Source organism: Equus przewalskii, chromosome 17 (genome assembly GCF_037783145.1).
Source record: "Equus przewalskii isolate Varuska chromosome 17, EquPr2, whole genome shotgun sequence".
Classification (NCBI taxonomy): domain Eukaryota; kingdom Metazoa; phylum Chordata; class Mammalia; order Perissodactyla; family Equidae; genus Equus; species Equus przewalskii.
In genome coordinates this window covers 72,137,554-72,157,946 of record NC_091847.1, presented here as the reverse complement: position 1 = coordinate 72,157,946, position 20,393 = coordinate 72,137,554, and the positions used below count along the sequence as shown (strand labels likewise).

The 20,393-nt window shown below is 42.9% G+C and overlaps 1 protein-coding gene across 13 annotated transcripts in view; it reads left to right on the top strand.

The window, feature by feature from the left end:
* Nucleotides 1-20,393, top strand: part of ANKRD44 (ankyrin repeat domain 44) — a 348,643-nt gene that overhangs the window by 71,932 nt on the left and 256,318 nt on the right. Inside the window, exon 1 of one of the 13 annotated variants that reach the window (XM_070580475.1) lies at nt 20,076-20,310. The exons of the other annotated variants lie outside the window; for them this stretch is intronic. The gene's annotated coding sequence lies outside the window, so the exon portion shown is untranslated. Of the gene's footprint in view, nt 1-20,075; nt 20,311-20,393 lie in introns of those variants that run through there. 13 annotated transcript variants of the gene reach the window in all.

Genomic DNA, 20,393 nt, shown 5'->3' with positions numbered 1-20,393 from the left:
TGCAGGCTTCTGCTCCCACCGTGCCACGACTGATCTAGCTCATTCTCTGATGGCCTCGTGACACAGCTCTCGCCTCCGCCTGGTATTCTCTGGGGCTGTTGACCTCATTGACTACTCCCTTCTGGAAGCTCTTGGGCTTCCTTAATTTTGCCCATTTTCTCTTAGTTTTCCTTCTGTCTTTCTGACCATTTCTTCTCAAACCCCCTCAAATCTCCCAGCTTAATTTTGGTTCCTCAGGATCTTCTCTGACTCTCCTTCCTTAGCTCATGTCAGCAATTCCTTTGTCTTCAGCTACGTGCACTATTTGCTGTGAAATGCCTCCAAACCTTTGTAGAGGAAAAAGAATATAAATGTTTAAAAGAATCTGCATGCCCCTTCCACCACCACAAATAAAACAAATAAACCTTTAGTATTGACTTAACCCGAGAGAGTATTTTAAAACTGTGATTTACAACTCATTGGTGGGATGTGAATGTAATGGGCTGACTAGATTTAAAAAATAAAATAGAACAGAAAATATAATTTTATATCACATGTAATAAGGTAGATATTGTTTCATGAAATTTTTGTTAAAGGTGTGTATTTGTGTGTGTCGGGACTGGTCTCATAATTTGAGGGATCCAGTGCAAAATGAAAATGTAGAACTCTTTGTTAAAAAATTATTAGGGATTTCAAGATGGTGACAGCAGAGCACCTTACCAAAAGTGGGGCCCTTCTGAGGTGGGGCCCTGGGCAGCTGCACAGCTTGCACACCCGTGAAGCCAGCCCTGGTGTGTATGTATGTGTATGACCTGGGTTGAGATGTAAAATTATTTTCTTACTGTGTGTCACAGGCAAATAAGTTTGAGAGCCATTGCTCTAATGTGTGCCAAGATTCGCATGAAAGGGGGCTGTGGACACCCAACGTGGGGCCGCTGGTTCAGTCACCCCTACTCTGCTCTGCTCACCTCCACCTTGCCAGTTGGCCCACTTTCTCCATTCCTGCCAGCGCCCAGTTGCTGCTGTGTGGGTGCCCAGTTGCTTATGTCCGGCTCTGTATCTCAGCTGTCTGGTCTCCAGTCATCCTCTCCCCAGCTTGTTTAGCAAGTCTGGGAAACAGGCCTCCTGGGGGCACTTGGGGAATGGCTTGGACACTGCTTATAATTAAATGCTAACGTTGCTCTCACTTCCAACCAGGTGTCTCTCCTTAGCATCAGTCTACTTATTACTTCTTAGAAATTCCACTTGGATGTCCCTTATGTGCTTCAGATTCATTTTCCACCTCGCCTTTCCATCCCCCACCAAACCCGCTGTTACTCCTATATTCATCACGTTGGTTTAGTGCCACTACTGTTTACTCAGTCAGCCAAGCTTAAAACTGTGAGGGTTATTCTTTCTTCTTCCATTCCTCCTTCTTCTCCACCTCCTCACATTCAATGAGCTGCCAAGTCTTGTCTGCCTGGCCTCCTACGTAACCGCTTGGAGTCCATTCTCTCTTCCCCAAGGCTGGCAGAATCTGGCTCCTTGGCAGGGCATGCAAGGCCCCCACTCTGGTCCTCGCCTGCATTCGCCTCCTCAACCCTCACCCTCTGCCCACCGACCCCTGCTCCAGCCGCGTATCTGTTCCCCTAAGTCTTGGGCTTCTCAACTGCAAGCAGTAGCGCCCCCCTCCCCACATTTGGAAATGTGGGGGGAGTTACCTTAGTATCATAATGATTGGGAGTTGCTGGCAGCGATTAGTGGGTGGGCTGAGAGATGGCGAATATTCTGCGGTGTGTGGGACAGTCTCTCAAACAGGGACTTGTCCCACCCAGAGCTGCAGGGAGCCACCGTGTCGAGAAATGGAACGCTGCCGTTTCGTGCCTCTGTCCTGTGTACCTGCTGTTCCCTCGGCCTGAGGTGCCTCTCCCTGACCGCCACCTGGGGAATTGCTATGTATGTGAGTTCCAATGAAAAAATGCCGCCTTCTCTCAAGCCTCCTGCACCCCTTTTCACACTGAGGTTAGTCTGTTACCCCGCTTTGTTCGCGGGTGCTTGTGCCTCCAGTGGAGCACTTCTCTGAGTGCGTCTTTCCGGCCAAAGGCCCACTCTTATCCCACTTTGTACCCCCTGCACCGAGCATGGCGCCGGCCGGTGGGGGGTGTGGGCGAAGTACAGAGGGTGGAAGGGCTGAAATGAATGAGACTCATAGCCTTTCAGCTACCCAGTTCTTGGATTGGGCTTTGCTTGTTACACCTGAATTTTATCTTGTCCTTCCCTCCCAGCCCCCTTTTTTTTTCCCTCTCTCAATTGCAGCCTTTCTAACTCTGGCATGCTCTTCTTCATTACTACAGATTGGCTGTCTTCCATAGTTACAGTCATCTGCGGTTCTTCGAGGCATCGAAGAATTGAAATAGATCTTGGCCATCTTTGCTCCCGATGTGTGATTGCAGTAGTTCCATTCCCGTTTCCAAGGCGACAGCCTTCTGGTTACGGGTGGAGTGCTTCTCCTAGTGGATCTGCATTAGGAGAGAGGAGGCTTACGGCTTCTATCTCCATAGACTTTCCCTGCCTTGTTCTTGTTAAAGGCCAGTTTACGTTAGAATAGGGCAGGGATAAAATATTACTCTGCTCTGGCAATTTTAAAACTTTATTGAAGCATCCTATACATACTGAAGAGAGCACATATAGTAAGTGTATATATATATATATATCACCATGAACACAGGTGTAGGTAGCACTCAGATCAAGAAACAGCACGCCAAGGCTTAATGGTTTTTCATGGAAATGTTGGATATATTTTTTTCTAATGTACATTCCTTATTTTATCTAAGAATCACATTTCTTTCCCAAACTGACTTTAATCTAAGATCCTGTGAGATGGGGCCTGATTTAAGACCCCTGGGTAATCAATGCACAGATTGGCTGGGAGCTTTAGACCATTCCTATTTAAAATACCGTTTAACAATGGGAGTTCCCAGCATTAGGGAGGTTCCTGTGAATCAGCTCCCCCAGTCTGATGGACTCGCTCTGTTGTTTGAAAACAACACATTCTGGGAAGGCCTCAGTCGAGGCTGATTGTGCAAACCCACGGGAAACAGACACATGCAAACACCCAGACCCCTCTCCTCGCCCCATCCTCCCGTTATTTTTTTAAGATATAGCTCCTTGTATGTCAGTTGGTGCAAGTAGGATTTTGGAGTTAGATCATTCCAGAGTGAATCCCACCCGTCATCCATACTGTGTGACCATATACAATCCCTTTCACCTCCCTGGATCTCAATTTCCTCACCTGTAAAATGGGAATAATATATTCCTCCTGCAGACTTAAAGTGAGGAACAAATGAGATCACGAATGTGAAAAATACTAGCCTTGTTCTGGGTTCACAGAAAGTCACAACAAATGGTAGTTTCTTTTCTTTTCTCACCCAAAGTTGAACATCGTCAGAGCCTCCGTCACATTATTCCTGGGTAATTGTTGTCCCCTACCTGAGCTCTTTGCCTCCTGCTTCCCCTGCCCCAATCCATCTCCAGTGCTTGTCCCTCCAGATGTGCCTCCTTCCTGAACCTATGCTTCCGCCTTTGCTAGTCCCTTCTCAGAAAGCCCAGTAGATTTTCCGGGCATGCCTGCTGAAGCCTGGCATGGGAGGACTCCTAGGTGGGCTCAGGGGCCTCTGGCTGATGACCTGTAACTGCCACAGTGAGAGCTGTGCTATTTCAGGGAAGAAATATGTTGCCCACACTGTAACGCGTGCAGAGAAGTGTTTGAGACACATATGCAGCCTCCTCTGGGCTAGCCACTTGTCTCTTTCCTGCTCCTTATGTCCTTCTGCCCCTCCACTCAGCCAGTGGCAATGCTCTCTCATTGGTCAACCATTTGGACATTTCAAACACAGAGGGCACTTTGCCCATTGGCCATGGAGAAGGTGATGCCCTTGGGCCATGGAGCAGGGAGTAGTTGGCAGCCCTCTGCCCCTCTTTTCCTGTCATAATTGTCTGGGTTCCTCAGCCTTGCCACAACCAGAGACTTTTGACCCCTACCTGGAGGTGCTGTCCCATTGTGGCTCTGAGGGTGGAGCTCCAGCCTTAACTCTGGGACTCTGTGTCAAGTCAAGTCTAGCTCTGTCTTTGTGTTTCAGGTTGGAAACTTAGGTTTTGATTTTCTTCCCAAGTGGTAATTTCTGCCTTGTGCCAGATTCTGATGACTCTCAGTTCTTCCCTTGGTGACTTATGTGCCCCCAGCCCCTCTGGAATGGCTTCCTCCCTCGGAACCAGTGCTGAGAATGGGATCTCCACTCCCTACAGACAGACTTCCTTGCACTCCTGGTGTCTGTTTTGGACACCCCCACGCTAGCCCTAGACCAGCTGCTTATTTACCATCAGTTGTCTGGGACCATACTTTCCAGTCCCCCGCCTCATGGAACAGTTGCTTCTTAGCCCCTGGAAATGTCATGCTGAAATAGCGTGAGTTCATTTAGTGTGCCCTCTTTGGAACTTGGCTATCTGGCTTCTTACCTATCCAGAACAAGGTAGAGGACTGGGAGCATCTGAAAAACAGAGCTTGTGATCAGCCCAGCGTGGATGTGGCAAGGTCTAAGGACCACATTCTTTACTCTCGGGAGAAGGCCTCCAGCCCTCTCTTAGAGCCTTGTATTCTTACTTTTGACATCCTATTGAGAAGTTGTGGCCAATTGGCTTGCCAGAGCACAATAAATTAGAAACAGCCAATTGTAGGCTGTTTATAGTAGGGAGAAATGACAACTCAACAGAAAGAGAAGGGTGGGAAAAATGATAAAAACATACAGCTGAAAAATTACGTAAAAAATTATGGAGTGATTTAGTATTTAAAGCACCCTAAGAGCATCTTTAAAACATAGGATGAGCACAACGGTGACCCTTTGCTATTGGCAAAACATATGATTATGGTCCTTATAATTTTCTCGAGAAGGTAAGGAAGAGTGCTACTACGCTTTTTAAGGAAATTTCTGCCTGAAATGGCTAAATAAAAAAGCATTCCCGGGGCTGGCCCCGTGGCCGAGTGGTTAAGTTCGCGCGCTCTGCTGCAGGCGGCCCAGTGTTTCGTTGGTTCGAATCCTGGGCGTGGACATGGCACTGCTCATCAGACCACGCTGAGGCAGCGTCCCACATGCCACAATAGAAGGACCCAGAATGAAGAATATACAACTATGTACCCGGGGGCTTTGGGGAGAAAAAGGAAAAAAATAAGATCTTTAAAAAAAAAAAAAAAGCATTCCCACATTTATATGGGCTAGACCTGTATTCATTCATTCATTCATCTAACACTTACTGAGCAACAGTTATGCGCCAGGTGCTAAAGATATGTTAGAAAGCAAAACATAAAATCCCTGCCTTCTTCGAGATTGATCTAGAAGACTAGGCTATCCAGAGCAGGTAATTCTCCATGACCTGGAGGGTCAAGCTTTTTTTCTTTATTATTTTTAATAGATTATTTAGGGAGTTTTTCTTTCTTTTTTTTTTGATACCACCTATCTGTTTATTTATTTTTGATGAGGGAGATTGTCGCTGAGCTAACATCTGTACCAATCTCCCTCTATTTTGTATGTGGGATGCTGCCACAGCATGGCTTGACAAGTGGTGTAGGTCCACACCCGGCATCTGAACCTGTGAACCCTGGACCGCCGAAGCAGAGAGCGTGAACTTAACTGCTATGCCACCAGGCTGGCTCCTGAAGGTCATTTTGCTATAAGGATATGTCATATGCTTTGCATTCTAGACTGACCTTTAATTACCTCAAATCAAATATGCTTTAAATTTTCGCCCTTGCAGGATGTGATAAAATACTTTTACTACTGGACTTCAATTTGTGAAAACATAGGTGGTTCCTGTTAGAATAGTTATGTTATGCTGCTAATAAAGCCAAAGGGTTGCATGTGATCAAAAACCTTTCCTGTATCTTCCTTTTTAATATCATGGGATTTTGTGCTCTTTCAAGGTTAAAGAGGAGTGATATCCATTGGTTTGTGGTATTCTCATGGCAACATTTAATGTGCTCTGTCGTAAATGGTCTCAATTATAGTACTCTCTGCATAGGAGGAACCCTACGCTTAGGAGTTAAAAGAATCACAAAACAAAACACTCAGTCATTTTTATTAGACAAGGCAGAGGCAGTAAAGAAAAAAAGAGACAACTCAAGCTTTTATTTTTAAAAAGCTTTTACTTAAGGAAGTACATTAGCTTTTCTGTGGTGAAAATAAGAGAGAACTACCTGGCATGCAGAATGGGGTAATGATGCGTTTACTCCTATTTGGGTTTTTGGCGAGAGTGAGATTAGGGGTTGAGACTGGACAGAGTTCTATGAGGACTCAGTTCTGCGGGAGCCTCCCTGGATTTTCTCAGTGTTCTTGGCTGCTGACTCTTTCATCATTCTTGTCATCGAAGCTGCTATCATTTTCATTCTGTAAGTGGGAATGACTATTAAAAAATTGAGATAGTTGAGTGTCTTTTAAAGCAGATTTAGGATTCTTCTTTTAAAAAGACTTTCTTCTTTTTTTTTTAATTTTATATATATATATTTTTTATTAATGTTATGATAGATTACAGCCTTGTGAGATTTCAGTTGTACATTTTTGTTAGTCATGTTGTGGGTACACCACTTCCCCCTTTGTGCCCTCCCCCCACCCCCCCTTTTCCCTGGTAACCACCGATCAGATCTCCTTAAGACTTTCTTCTTTTTAGAGCAGTTTTAGGTTTACAGCAAAACTGAGAGGGAGGTACAGAGATTTCCCATAGACCTCCTGTCCCCACACATAGACCTCCTGTGCCCACACATGCATAGCCGCCCCCACTATCAACTCCCCCCACCCAGTGGTACTTTTGTTACAATTGATGAATCTATATTGACACATTGTGATGTAATTTTTTTTTTTTTCAAGGAAAAAGCTTATGAAATCTGACCTGGTAATTTTATCCTAAGTATTTTGTCCACTTATCTGGAGTTACGGATTTTGATTTCCTGAACTAAAAAATGTGATTTTCTCTTCTCCCTCAGGGGTCTGGGAGAGGTTCAGATAAGGTTCCCATTTTATAAATGATGTGAAGGCTTCCAGTGCCCAAGTATGTCCTGCCTCTCTTGGCGGAGGGATGGTGAGGACAAGATGAGATCTTTGTTGGATGGGTGAAATGGATGCTGGGCAGAAGAAAAGGCTTTCTCCTTCTGTGAGGTTGCCTTGAACAAAGGGTCGGAAAGCTACTTCTTGTTATGGATTGCTTATTTTAGATCCTCATTTCAGGGACTGTGAAAATTGATACTGACAACCCCCAAAGATTGATGTTAACATCAAACTAACACCCAACACTGACAATGGATGCTAGAAACATGGTGAGAAATTTCCTTCAGGAAATCCAGGGTGGTTTCTGTTTAAGGAACAGATATCAAAACAAAAGTTGAGTTCAAAGCACCTCAAGAGAAGCATTAGTTAGGATACTGCTTTGGTCAAAATAACACACAAGTTTATTTTATTCTCACCTATACTGGTCTGAGCATAAGCAGACCAGGGCTGAGAAGAGGCATCTTGATGTTGGGGATAAAGGTTCTTTCTCTCTTATTACTATCTCTATCACACATCTTCGACCTTCCCACTAAGATGGTTGCCCCAGTTTCTATCACTGTGGCAAAAAGGAGTAAGAAAGGAGAGGGCAGCCTCCTTTCCTTTTAAAAACATGACCTAGAAGTTGCAAACCTCACGTGGCTCATATCCATTGCCCAGAACCAGTCACATGACCACTTACCTACAAGGGAGGCCAGGAAGTATAATCTTCAGATAGGCGGCCGTGTGCCCAGCTCAGACTTCTATTTCTGTAGAGGAAAGGGAGAATGGGTGTTGGGGAGACAACTGGGAGCCTCTGCCACACAGAATAGTAGCATACGTTCTTCAGTGCTCTGTATTACTGTGGCTTCTAGGCAAATTCAGACTTGACAGTCCCCCTTTTAAAGAGGCATGATCATAACTCACGAACACCACCAGAAGATAGCATGCAATGTTTATATCTTACTTAAATTGCTCAGATGCCCGTGTTAGGTAAGTAGATTTTGAATGTATTGTCATTCTTAAGTTAAAAGTGATTGTGCTTTCTTTAAACATTCTTTTGTGGGACAAATGGGCTCATTTTGGCAAGTTGGAATTTTCACACAGAATTTCCGTTAGCACAAATCCATAGGCATCAAAATGAGAAAAGGCTTCAGAAAGGGCAACCTCCAGGGAGTAGGTCAAAATATTTCCTTCTGGATGGGAATTTGATTCTGGAGTTGTCAGTGGTCGGTAATTAGGGTTGACTTTATGATGTTGATTCTAGGAATGGAGCCAAAACATTACAAACTCATTTCTAACTCCTCCCACCCACTGTGAGTAACCATATTAATGAGTAATTTTAGGGTCTGGGTTCTAAAATAATTTTGTTAAAATATAAGAGTGAGGTCTCTTGTTTCTCTACAAGGACACTGTGCCAGAAAGCTCTGCCATTTATTCTTTCCTGCTCCTTCCTGTCTGGACTTTGTTTACTGCTCTCTGTTCAGAATACCCTATCAGAGGGAACTACTGTATGGCCACGAAGGTTTGTTTGTATAAACGTATGTGAATATTCTGTTCTGGTTGTAGGAAGGGAGCTGTTGCTGATACTCAGAGTCTTGTTGTAAAGCCTAGCATACGCCATACATTATAGATTTTCAGTTGAGATTTCTAGCTGTGTGAGTGTTTGCATTTTGCCCTTGGTTTTTCTCTTATCCTGTCACACACAGCAAAGATGATTTTGACATCTGTGCTTTTTCAGATCCTATTTTCCTCGTAGGGGTGAACTAGACTTGCCGGCTCTCCCCTCAGTCCATCCCTGTAGAGCCAGCAGGCCCTATCTCTTGTTTAATAGGAGGCAAATGTTCTTGTTGGCTTAGTAGTATGTACTGTGTCTCCAGCGTTGTTGTGGTCTTTTGTTTGGCAATGAAAAGTCTCAGATACTCTAGGGTCCCTCTTGTCACTCTACCTTAAACATTCTTCAGGAGACTCGGCAGTAATGGCAGCTACTACAGAAGAGGCAGGGTGTCAACTGTCATCAAAGCTTCATCTTTGGTATAGAGACTTGGGGTGAAAGTTTTTAGAAAAGATTGTCTGTTTTTTTTGGTTAGCGAGAAAGCCTTTGATGAATTTCCCTTTAAAAGATCATTTGGTTCAGGTCTCTGCTTCCAGGAAAGTTGTGGTGACCATTCTTCAGCTGAGGCACTGAGCTGAGTGATTTTGCTCAAGGTCCTGTATGGCCGTGTGGCCTCTTCTCTTTACTGCACCACATTGTTGTCAGTGAGGTGTAGCAAGTGACCCTCTGTTCGGAGATGAGCACAGGGTTATGAGCCCCAGGAGATACTGCAGGATTTTAGATAGACTAAGAACCTGGAGAAGGCAGACGCCCTCCATGGCGAGCCCTTCCTGCTGGTGTGGTGGTGTCTCCAGTGCCAAGCTCAGCCCCGGACACACAGCACGTGCCTGCTGCCTGTTCATTTAACGACTGTGAAATGGAGCGCAGCTTAACAAAGGAAAAGGGAGAGAAAAGATTTGAAAGAGGACTTTTCTCAAGCAGCCTGAGGAGACTGGATTAGCTTAGATGGAGAAGGAGAAGAGAGATGATTTGCAGGAGTTTGGGAAATCCTGGTGGGCTGGAGAAGATGAACCCAGACCCAGAGACTTTAACAAGGAGATGTGGCACAACTGGACTTCCAACTCCAAGATCTTTAAGTGTCCGTGTTTGTCCTTTCTTCTCAGGTTTACGAAGTTATTTTTACAACGAGGAGGTTGAATCTATTGCTGTGTTGTGTTCTCACTGTGTAGCTCTGGGAGGGGTGCGAGAGAATGCACGCGTGCACATGTGAGCAGGAGCTGCCCAACCAAGGCCTCAGGGAGGAGCAGCAATGCCTGACTCAGTGGACCGGCTGCACGTCCCAGAGCCGTGGGACTGTCAGCCGTGGGACTGTCCTGCTTGTCACTCACCTGGCTAGTTAATCTCCTTAGACAACAACACTCACGTTCTTGGCAATATGGAAGGACTGCGTTTAAGGCTGCTTTACCTGGTCTTTAAGAACCTGGAAGGAAACTTTTAGAAATATCTTTTATTCCCAGGCCTAAGGTTTTGGCACCTGGTTGAGACCTAGGTGATGAAAACTTTGGCTTCTTAGTTGTTGTGTTGGAAGCTCTTTTTCAGAGCTCCCAGAACCTTTCATGAGTATCTACTTAGAGCAATGATTACGTTTCTATTCTGTGAAAAGGGATACTGAAACAAAGCAAAAAAGACATATTTTGAAACACCATTTAAAACAAAGTGGAACAATCACGGATCATTAGGGAAATGCAAAATCAAAACCACAGTGAGATATCATTTCACACCCATTAGGATGGCTATTATCAAAAAAACAGAAAACAGTAAGTGCTGGCCAGCTCATGGAGAAATTGGAGCCCTTGTGCATTGCTGGTGGGAATGTAAAGTGGTGCAGCTGCTGTGGAAAACAGTATGGCAGTTCCTCAAAATATTAAACATAGGATTACCATTTGATCCAACAATTCCACTTCTGGGTATCTATCCCAAAGAATTGAAAGCAGAAATTTGAGTAGACAGTTGTACACCTATGATGGTAGCAGTATTATTCACGATAGCCAAAAGGTGGCAACAACTCAGATGTCTATTGACAGATGAATGGATAAACAAAATGGGGTACATACATACAATGGAATATTATTCAGCCTTAAAAAGGAATAAATTTCTGATACACGCTACAATATGGATGAATCTTGAAGACATTATGCTAAGTGACATAAGCCAGACAGAAAAGGGACAAATATTGCAAGGTGCCACTTATATGGAGTATCCAGAGTAGTCAAATTCATAGAAACAGGAAGTAGAATGGAGGTTCCCAGGGGCTGGGGGAAGGAGGCAAGGGGGAGTCATTGTTTAAATAGGTACAGAGTTTCTGTACAGGATGATGATAAAGTTCTGGAGATAGTGGTGTTGGTTGAATAACACTGTGAGTGTATTTAATGCCACTGAATTGTACACTTGAAAATGGTTAAAATGGTAAATTTTATATTATATATATTTTACCACAATAAAAAACGATTTATGCAAAAAGTAAATGGTTTTAAGAAACTAAGAAAAAGAGATGGAAAATGGAACTGAAGAGTGTCATGACTGTTTTTTCCCCAAAGATTTATAATGATCAGTAAAAAGCTGAATAGAACTGTGTGTTGGTTCTGAGTTTTATCAAGTAAAAAGTCTTCTGCCTTCAATTTGTTTTTTAAAGAATTCTTCTTAAAACTATTGTCAAATCATATTGAACTAGCAAATATGCAGCTTTCCTAGGTGGGTCTCTATGGTCCCCACATTTGGCCAACTGACTTCCTTTGCGGAATGACCTAAAAGAGAGCTGATCACCTTTACTGTAAAGAAATCTCATCAGTTTTGGCGGCCACCTCCAAGAGAGTCCTGGAATTTGCTTAAACTCAGGCACCTGCATTTTAAGCCCTAAACCTGTTCAAGCAATGTGCTTTCTTCCTAGGGGTCGGATTTGGTCACCTATTCCTCCATTTTTATGAAGACTGGCTGCTTTTAGAGATTTGCATACATCTACTGACTTCTCTCTTTTCTGCGCCTCCTGAGGCCCCTGCAGCATGAATCCAGTTTTTCTTCCTTCTTCCCTTCGTGTAGACTTTGCTTTAATCTGTGATCTCGGAGAAGGGCGAGGCCCCTCACAGCACAGTTGACTATTTATGGGGATACATAGGAGTCTTGGACGAGGGTCATGTGGCTGCTGGAATTTCAGAGGAGGTGGTCGGCTTCGAACATGAGCCTCCTGCCTTCTGTTCATGGGCAGAGCCTCACATCCCTTCTTCTCCTGTGTCATTTTCTGAAACACCTCGGTCTTTTTAAAAAATCTGTTCTACAGGAGATTAATGTGTTTGTATAGACATGATGTCTCTTCAGAATGAATCTTAAAGTGTATTTTTTTTTAAAAAACTTAAGCCTGTAAGGTAGATGTTTAACTTTAGGTTCAATATGTATAAATATTTCCTCTTCATCTTCCCCGCTTGACTGACTTCCTGATGTAATGACTATCCTGTGCTTTGGGTTTGTTACTTTGATGTAGAAACTCGTCTTCAGATTGTCTTATCTTTTGGTTCTGCTGTGCCCACATGTACCTTTTGTGAAACTGTCAGTATATGGAGAATATCTAAATTTTGGAGCCTCAAAGTTAAAAGGTCTTTTAAAGGCACGTAGTCAAAGATGCATAATAGAAGCGCAGGAATCTTCTCTGCTAATGCTCCTGATGGTTAGGGGGCCAGTCCCAACGGTTTTAAGTTCACACACCTAGTGATTTAGAAACCAGCCTGGTCCGCTGTTGGACATTTGCTAGAAACCTGTTTGTTTCTGCATCTGAAATGTCTCCCTTTTTAATTTCTTTCTCCATTTGTCTTAGTTTCTGCCATCTAGAGCAATAAATGAAAATGGTATGAATTCAGTGACACTATATCTTAGCTTTGAAAATGGGTTCAAATTATAGATCATCTATACATTTTATCTCAAACCACATGTACAAAGGACAGCCCCTATTAAAAAAAATAATTCAGAATATTATAGGAATCTCCTCTAATCATTTTTCTAGATTTAGACCAGATGGATTAAGATTCCTTTTTTTTTGGCTGAGGAAGATTTGCCCTGAGCTAACATCTGCTGCCAATCTTCTTTATTTTTTTGCTTGAGGAAGATTAGCCCTGAGCTAACATCTGTGCCAAGTTCCTCTATTTTGTATGTGGGTCACCACCACAGCGTGGCTGACAAGTGGTGTCAGTCCACACCCAGGATCTGAACCCACGAACCTGGGCTGCCAAAGAACTTTAACCACTAAGCCACGGGGCCAGCCCCCGGATTTCTCATTATTTTTAAACTGCACTTAGTAATTTCCCGTTTCCAAGGTCTTCTGCAGTGTACAGCACAGATGCATGAGTGAACATTTCTTTCTTTGGTGGAAATCCTTGTATTAAGCGCAGTGTCCTGCTCTGGGTTTTGTTATGTGACTAGAGGGTGCGTTGCTACTCTTTGTCAGGGCTCCAGTCCTACTATCTCCCGCTTTCTTGTCCTGGTGGATGTGGAGCTGTCTGTGGTGGGGCAGCCTCCTTCCACACTGTCAGCGGTGACAACAGCAAAGCAGGTAACAACCTGGAGAAAAGAGAAGTTCACAGTACTACTAAGGACTAAAGACAGGCCTGCAGTTCTTTCCCTTCTTCTTCTTTTTTTAGACCCATAACTTATAATTTACAGATTCTCAATTCCAAAACCGTGACAGTTAAGGTAAGGCAGGTTAGATTGGTCCCTTCTTGCTAGGTAGGAAGTATGCCTAGTTTATGTCCAAATAGGAGCCTGCATGCGTGTTAATTTGGTTTTGCTGCCCTTGTGTCTTTTTTCGTTTTTTATCTCAGAGTTGTTGGGGCAGGATTGTACCCACAGCAAAAGCAATTCACCTTCTGGTGCACGAGGCCCTGGGTGGCTGTGTGGTGCCTTTTTCCTCACTCAGCTCTTGTTTCTCAGGCTTGAGTTCTCTGTGGTGTGCTGGGGTCAACTACCAACTGCCGTCAAACTGATGGAGCCCAGCTGCAGAAGGACGGACCCCCAGGCTGGACACCTGAAGGGATCTGGGCAGCATTTGCATTCTCTCCATTCTCCATTTCCAAACCTCTCTTCTCTACTTCTCTCTGAATATCTTCTTCATTCATTCCCTTTCTGAAGACCATCTTTCTTGACTCCTCAGACCCTGTAGTGGAACACGTAGCTATAGGTCCAGCCAAAGGAAGAGACCTCTCCCTCACCCTGTCCTTATGTCCCCACAGTCCCTGCGTAGGGAATCTCCATGCTCCCCGAGCTGGGCCTTCCTTGTTCAGTAACTATGGGAGGGCCCAGGGCAGCACGTTGCACAAACGGCTCCCAGGAACTTGCTTTGTGGACGTGTGTGTGGTTGGGAAGGGGAGCATTTTGAATAAGGCAGACACTCTGATAGGTATGCACCCCACTGGGTATATGAAGTGCTATAATATGTCTCATACATCCCCCCGGAGTATCTATTTTTCCTATACTTTTAGAAGAAATATTATTTTGATATTAAAGCAAATGCATAAATATAATATATTTATTATAGATTTATATAATAAATACATTTTTATCTCTAATGGGACTCAGATGGAACATATGCAAGAATTTTTAAGATAACCACAAGGGAAAGTAATTTAATTTTGCTTCTGGGGTATGCTCCTCTGCTGTTTGCATACTTTGGTAGGATAGTTCAGGAAGCACCGAAATTTCTGGCCAATTGTAGGATGGAGGTGGAAGTTTAACATGAAACCCTGTAGTAAGTTATTGAGTGTTTTTGCCTGTTTTGGTTCAATTAGGCCAGAAGATTTGCTGCCTGTGTGTTATAGAATTGGGTACAGAATACTCCCACTGGGGGTGGCTGAGCTAAGAACCCCAGACTGGTTATTAATGTTGTTTCTAGAATGAGGCTGAATAATAAGACTTAGCCAGTTCTGGAGCCACAGTGTACTTGTAAACAGTTAACTCTTTTACTTGTTGACTGCAAGACGTACAGAGTTGCCCGTGTCTCCTCATAGCCCACTTCACATAGCGTGACTTTCTTTTCTGGGCTACAGAAAGAAGATAAAACTCTAACCACAGGGCCTTCTCCCCACCCAGTTGAGGCCGCAGTGAAGTGCTTTTCTGTGATTTAAATACCTACATGGAAATACCCTGGAGAGTTAGTAAAGCATTGATTTCTGAAGGCTTCTACATTAATAGCTTTCTGGTTTTTGAGTTCATCCAAGTTTCTCTTTATACGTATTATTACACACATATGTGGAATAAATACATATAAAGTAACTCATATTAATAGAATAATGCATAAATCAGCGTTATTGAAGACATTAATAAACTATCTACTGTGCTTATTGACGTCTTAGAATAAGATTCCAATAATGCCTGATAGTGAAGAGAATTCAAAAGCGACCAGAGGCTAAATTGGGAATGCCACCCAGGATTTCTATGAATCTGCTTTCAATTTTCCTTGAAGCATAAAAATAATTTCCCCAAAACATTAAGGAAAAGTCTGAAAAAATAAAATTACTCATGGTTGCACCACCCTCATAGGAGAGCTTTTGGTCCTTTCTAAACAAACAAACAAACAAATGACAGCAGCGACCCCTTTGTAATAGGATGAAGGATCCTGAATGCTTCCCTTCAGGGGAGCGCCCAGAGGATGAACTGGGGGTGTTGGTCCTGGATGCCAGGTGGTCCTCACTGTACCATTGCAAAGAGCTAAAAGTCAAAAATGTTTGTGTCTGGCCTCTGCTCGTTCTTAGGTAAAAGATGGAGAGTGTGAATTGTGCTATTTTCAAAGCACTACAGAAGTAAATACAGATCTCTTGCTTTAAGGATTTAAAAATCAAATTTAGCCTTATAATTCTTGTTAAGATTTAGTTTAAACTGAGAATTTTGCAGCTAAAATATTTGGAAGCTTGGGGAATATTTTAAAAGCATAGATTATTAGGCTGCAACCCCAAAGGTTTTGATTTGTTAGACCTGTGGTGGGGGTGGGGGGCAGAAATCTATATTTTTAAAAGTCTCTCTTAGGGATTCTGGTCTGGGAATAAATATTTAGGTAACAGAAGGAGATAGGCAGAGTGGCTGAGTCTGAAAAAGGGTGTAACAATGTGACTTATGCTTTCTCTTTTCTGCTCGAAGATCCGAGAATTTTGTTGTATATGTTGTTTTGAGGAGGTGTTTTTTCTACTTAAGGAAAACAAAATCTGAAGACATTGTTTTTTCTCCTCTGATTTTGCACCTACTAGCAATTTCAGAATAAAAACGCAAAAGATATCTTATAATGGCTATTACCGCACGGTAAATGAATAATCCTTTATCTACAGACTGTAGGTGACCATGAAAACAAGGACTGGCGTATAAATGTTACTACTCTTAAAATTTTTGAGAATAGTGAGCTTAATATGTATTTTGGGGAGAAAATTAAGCAGTGGAAACATTCCTGTTCATATTTTTATCACTAAGATTGACATTTATTTCTCAGTTGTTGAAATCTAGGAGTTTTGGGAAGCAAGCTGGAATTTGGGTCCGCCTAAGTGTAAGTCTAGACAAACCCGTCGTTTAGTCTGCATGCAGTTTGCTGAAATGAAATTAATCCAACTTTGTTTTGAAATATGTAAATCACAACAGCACTGAGACCCAGAAAGATTAACAGGCAAAGAATAGGAGCAATTTTTCACAGGAGATCCTTCCAGACGTGCCGATGGAGAAACGCTCCATTCCAAATCACAGAAACGGAAGTCAAAAAAAAAAAAAATGAGAAACCTTCTTTGGCTATTAAGTTAATACAAATATAAATAAAACAAAGCTGACGTGACCTCAGAAAATGGGCATATTCTGACATTTCTGGCAGTGATGCTAATGGCGCAGTCCTCTTGGAGGCGCATTGGCAGTGGATGTAAAAAGTCATACACACGGTCAGGCCCTTTGACCCAGTCATCCCACTCCTTGGAATTTATTCTAAAGTAAAACCTCTAAAGAAGAAAAGAGCTACAAGAAAAAGGACGTTTATCGTATTGTTATTTCTGATGGTGAAAAGTTAGAAAGAATGTAGGTGGCCAACAATGGATAAATAAAATTAGAATATTTTTTCACTGTCTCAGATGAGATACTAAGGAATACTGTGGAAGCAAAGAAGAAGATTTGGAAGAAAGCAAAGTAAAATGTATATACATATATTATAATGAAATGTGTAAAAATATCGTCAAGAAATAAACAATTTGATTATGGTGTTGGCAATATATGTGAATTTTAAAACATAAAAAAATTTTGGTAATAAATAAGAGATATTTTAAAAGGAGCATTATAAAGTTTGCTATACCTGGAATAATTTTCCTTCCTTCTTAGCATAAAAATGTTTTGATTTGAAATTTGAAGCAACCTTTCCTCTTTTACCAGCTTACCACCCAAAATGAATTTTCTAGCCACCTCAGTTGTCTTTTCTGCTTTTAACGTTTTGTAGCCACCCAAGCCAGGTCTTCGCTAGTTTTGGGGTCAGACTGTCTGAATTTAAATCCTATTTCTACCACTTATAGGTGTAGGTCCTGGACAAACTATGTGACCACTCTGTGCCTCAGTTTCCTCATCTGCTACAAAAAAAGAGAGAGGTACAGGGAGATACACACTCCTTACCTCTCTCTGACCCCAGCTTTCCTACTTTGGACATTCTTGTGTGCTGTGTTGTTTGCAGCTGTTGCAGCCATTTTGCGATCATCAGGGAGTGCTTGTCGACAACCAAGGATGGCAGAGCAAAAAGATGGAAAGAGCCTGGTTCTGTGATGCCGTCACTGAGCCACTGAACTACTCAGCCTAGAGCCACAGAGGGTTTGTTAAGAGAGAGAAATAAATGTCCAAATTGCTTAAGCAACTTTTAATTGTCTATTCTGATACTTGCATCTGAAAACATCTTGACTGGTAGGTAAGGCAGATTTAATTGTCATTGTCTAATGTAGCAATTTAAAAATTCTGCCACCAGAAGAAATTATTTTTCATGAATAGATTAAAATTTCTGGGATAAATCAGCATTCTCCTATTAGTCTTTCACCTTAAATGTAAGATTTTCATTATAGAAATAGTACTTTGAAAATTTAACCTTAACGGACACCTGTCTTGTGTATTTGGAGCCTAGGAACTTCTCTGAAAACTACTTAGATAATAAAAGTGAAATGTAGATGGACTTGTATGCTTTTAATTATCAACATGAAAATATTCTCAGATAACAACTGCAGTGATGGCGACATTTTGATGAGAGTGCGTGTCAACCTGTAACTCTACGATTGATGGTCCAGCTGCAGCTGTGATAGGATTAGGGCGTAAATATTTTGAATATCTGTTTAAAAATAAACTTTAGTGCAGCTGATGAAGAGATTATGTGTTTTAATGGATGTGTTTGCTGAAATCACATATCTAAAATAAATAGGAAGTTGTATTTTCCCTTTGCCCTGTCATAAAATCTTTTTGCTCCCCAGTGTGCTGTTTGAATAGAGTCTGCTGGCGGCCACCAGATTCTTCCACACATGGAGCAAAATTGCCAAGTTCTTCCTTTTTTATAATGTGAATCTTGTCCTGTCTGAAGAAGGTTAAATTGATAAAAATTACTTGTCAGATGTATTTTATAGTGGGATTTTCATAACCAAAGTGAGCTTTATACCACATTTTTTTGCATATTATAGAATTTTCTCTGCATAGCTAAAAATGTTAGCTCTCCCTAAGCAGAACTTTTACTCAACTCTAGCACCCCCACCATCATTCCCCAAAGTATGTATCCTTCAAGACTTCCCTCCACGTGGACACCACACGCTGCCTCTGCTTTGAGCAGCTCCTTCTCATCTTCCCAGAGATCCTTCTTTATCTGTAGCAAAGATCTGCTCCCACGATATTTCACTATTGTGAGTTCGTCCCCATATTAGTCAGGGTTCTCCAGAGGAACAGGACCAATAGGAAATATTTGTAATAAGGAATTGGTTCACATGATTATGGAAGCTGGGAGTGTGGGCTGGCAGGCTGAAGACCTAGGAATGCTGATGCAGGTCTCACTGGAATGGGTGCAGTACCAGTCCCAAGGAAGTCTGCTGGAGAATTCCCCCTTCCTCAGGGAGGTTGGTCTTTTTGTTCTAGTCAGGCCTTCAACTGATTGGATGAGGTCCACCCATATTATGGAGGACAATCTGCTTTACCCAAAGTTCACCAATTTAAATGTTAATGTCATCCAAAAACACCCTCTAAGTTGATGCATAAAATTAACCATCTCAGGGGCTGGCTCTGTGGCCTAGTGGTTAAGTTTGGCACACTCCACTTAGGCAGCCCAGGTTCAGTTCCTGGGTGCGGACCTATACCACCTCTCAGCAGCTATGCTGTGGTTGTGACCCACATAAAAAATAGAGGAAGACTGGCACAGATGTTAGGTCATGGCAGATCTTCCTCAGCAAGAAAAAAAAAAATTAACCTTCACAGTTCCCTCTGGGTTAAAGGTAATTAGATTCTGTTCTCTGTCCTAGTAGCAGCATTAGGCTGGAAGCCAGGAGGGACATTGTGGGTATAGCTGCATTCTTCTTCTCTGCTTCTGGGTTATTCAGGTATTCTGGGGGGGTTGAGGAGGGCGGGAAGGGGAGGGATGAGGAGAAAGAGGCCCTGTCCAGAACCATTTCTTATTGTGTGGAGTTGATGGAGCGAGTGCCTTAAGCCCACAGGAACCTGGACAGACGGCCCTCTTCCAGGCGTTTCCCAGTTCTTCTTGGGCGTCTCCACTCCTTGGCTTGGGCTGTTGGTCTGAGTCGGGCAGAGCCCTTCCTTACCATGGAACAGGCTGTGCGTGTGGGGCAGAGTCTGAGAGAAAATGGCTGCTCTGCACAGCTGGGGCCCTTGGGCTGGACTTCGAGAGAGAGCGGGCTTCTTGTCTTCGCTCCGCTGTGTGGTTTTGGCTATGTTATTTATCATCTTTGCACATCAATTTCCTCATCAGCCAAACGGGGAGAATAATAAGGCTTCAGAATGTTGCCGTGGGGATTATGTCCGAGATCGTGTGTAAGTGGTTTGTATCCTATAAAGCATTATATGAATTAAGTTTGGGTTTTTACTTAATTTCACTTGTTGCCACCAGACAAAACCCAATTTATATAAAGCAACCGATTTTGCTCTAGGTACCCAGGACTTCTTCCAATATGATTGCCTTGTGATAGATTTGCCAAATTTTTCCTTCAAGGAACAAAAGGGTATATAGTAAGGAATTTGTTTCCTGGATTGGGGAGCTGTCTTTCAACAACCTCTGCCCGGCTACCCTGCACCGCCACCCCAGTGTGACTTGTAACGCATCTGGGATGCAGATCCCTTAGCTCTGCCTTGCTTGGAGGCCCCTGCTGACAGTGAGGAGATGAATAATTAACCTAACAAGTTCTTATGCAATTTCTTTGTTGCCTGGTGTCGTGTTCAGAGATTAGACTTCCTGGCAGAAACCGAAACAATTTCTTTTTTCCTGTGGCATTGAAAATAAAGACCGTGCTTGAATGAAATAAAAACTGTTAATTCATTAGCCTGGATGTTCATTCAGTCAACATGTATTCATCGCAAGGAGTGCATCGTGAATGGCTCTGTGCCAGGTAGAAGGAAGGAAGGAAGGAACAAAGAAGAAGAGACGGGGAGAAGCCTGGAAAGAGACAGAAATACTTGATCGCCAGGCTGGAGAGTTTGGATTTTATTCAGGTGATGTTAAAACATGCAGATTGCGGGCATTGCGCTTGGAGTTAGAGCCCTGGGCTTCCAGGCCTGGCTCTGCTAGGTCCTAG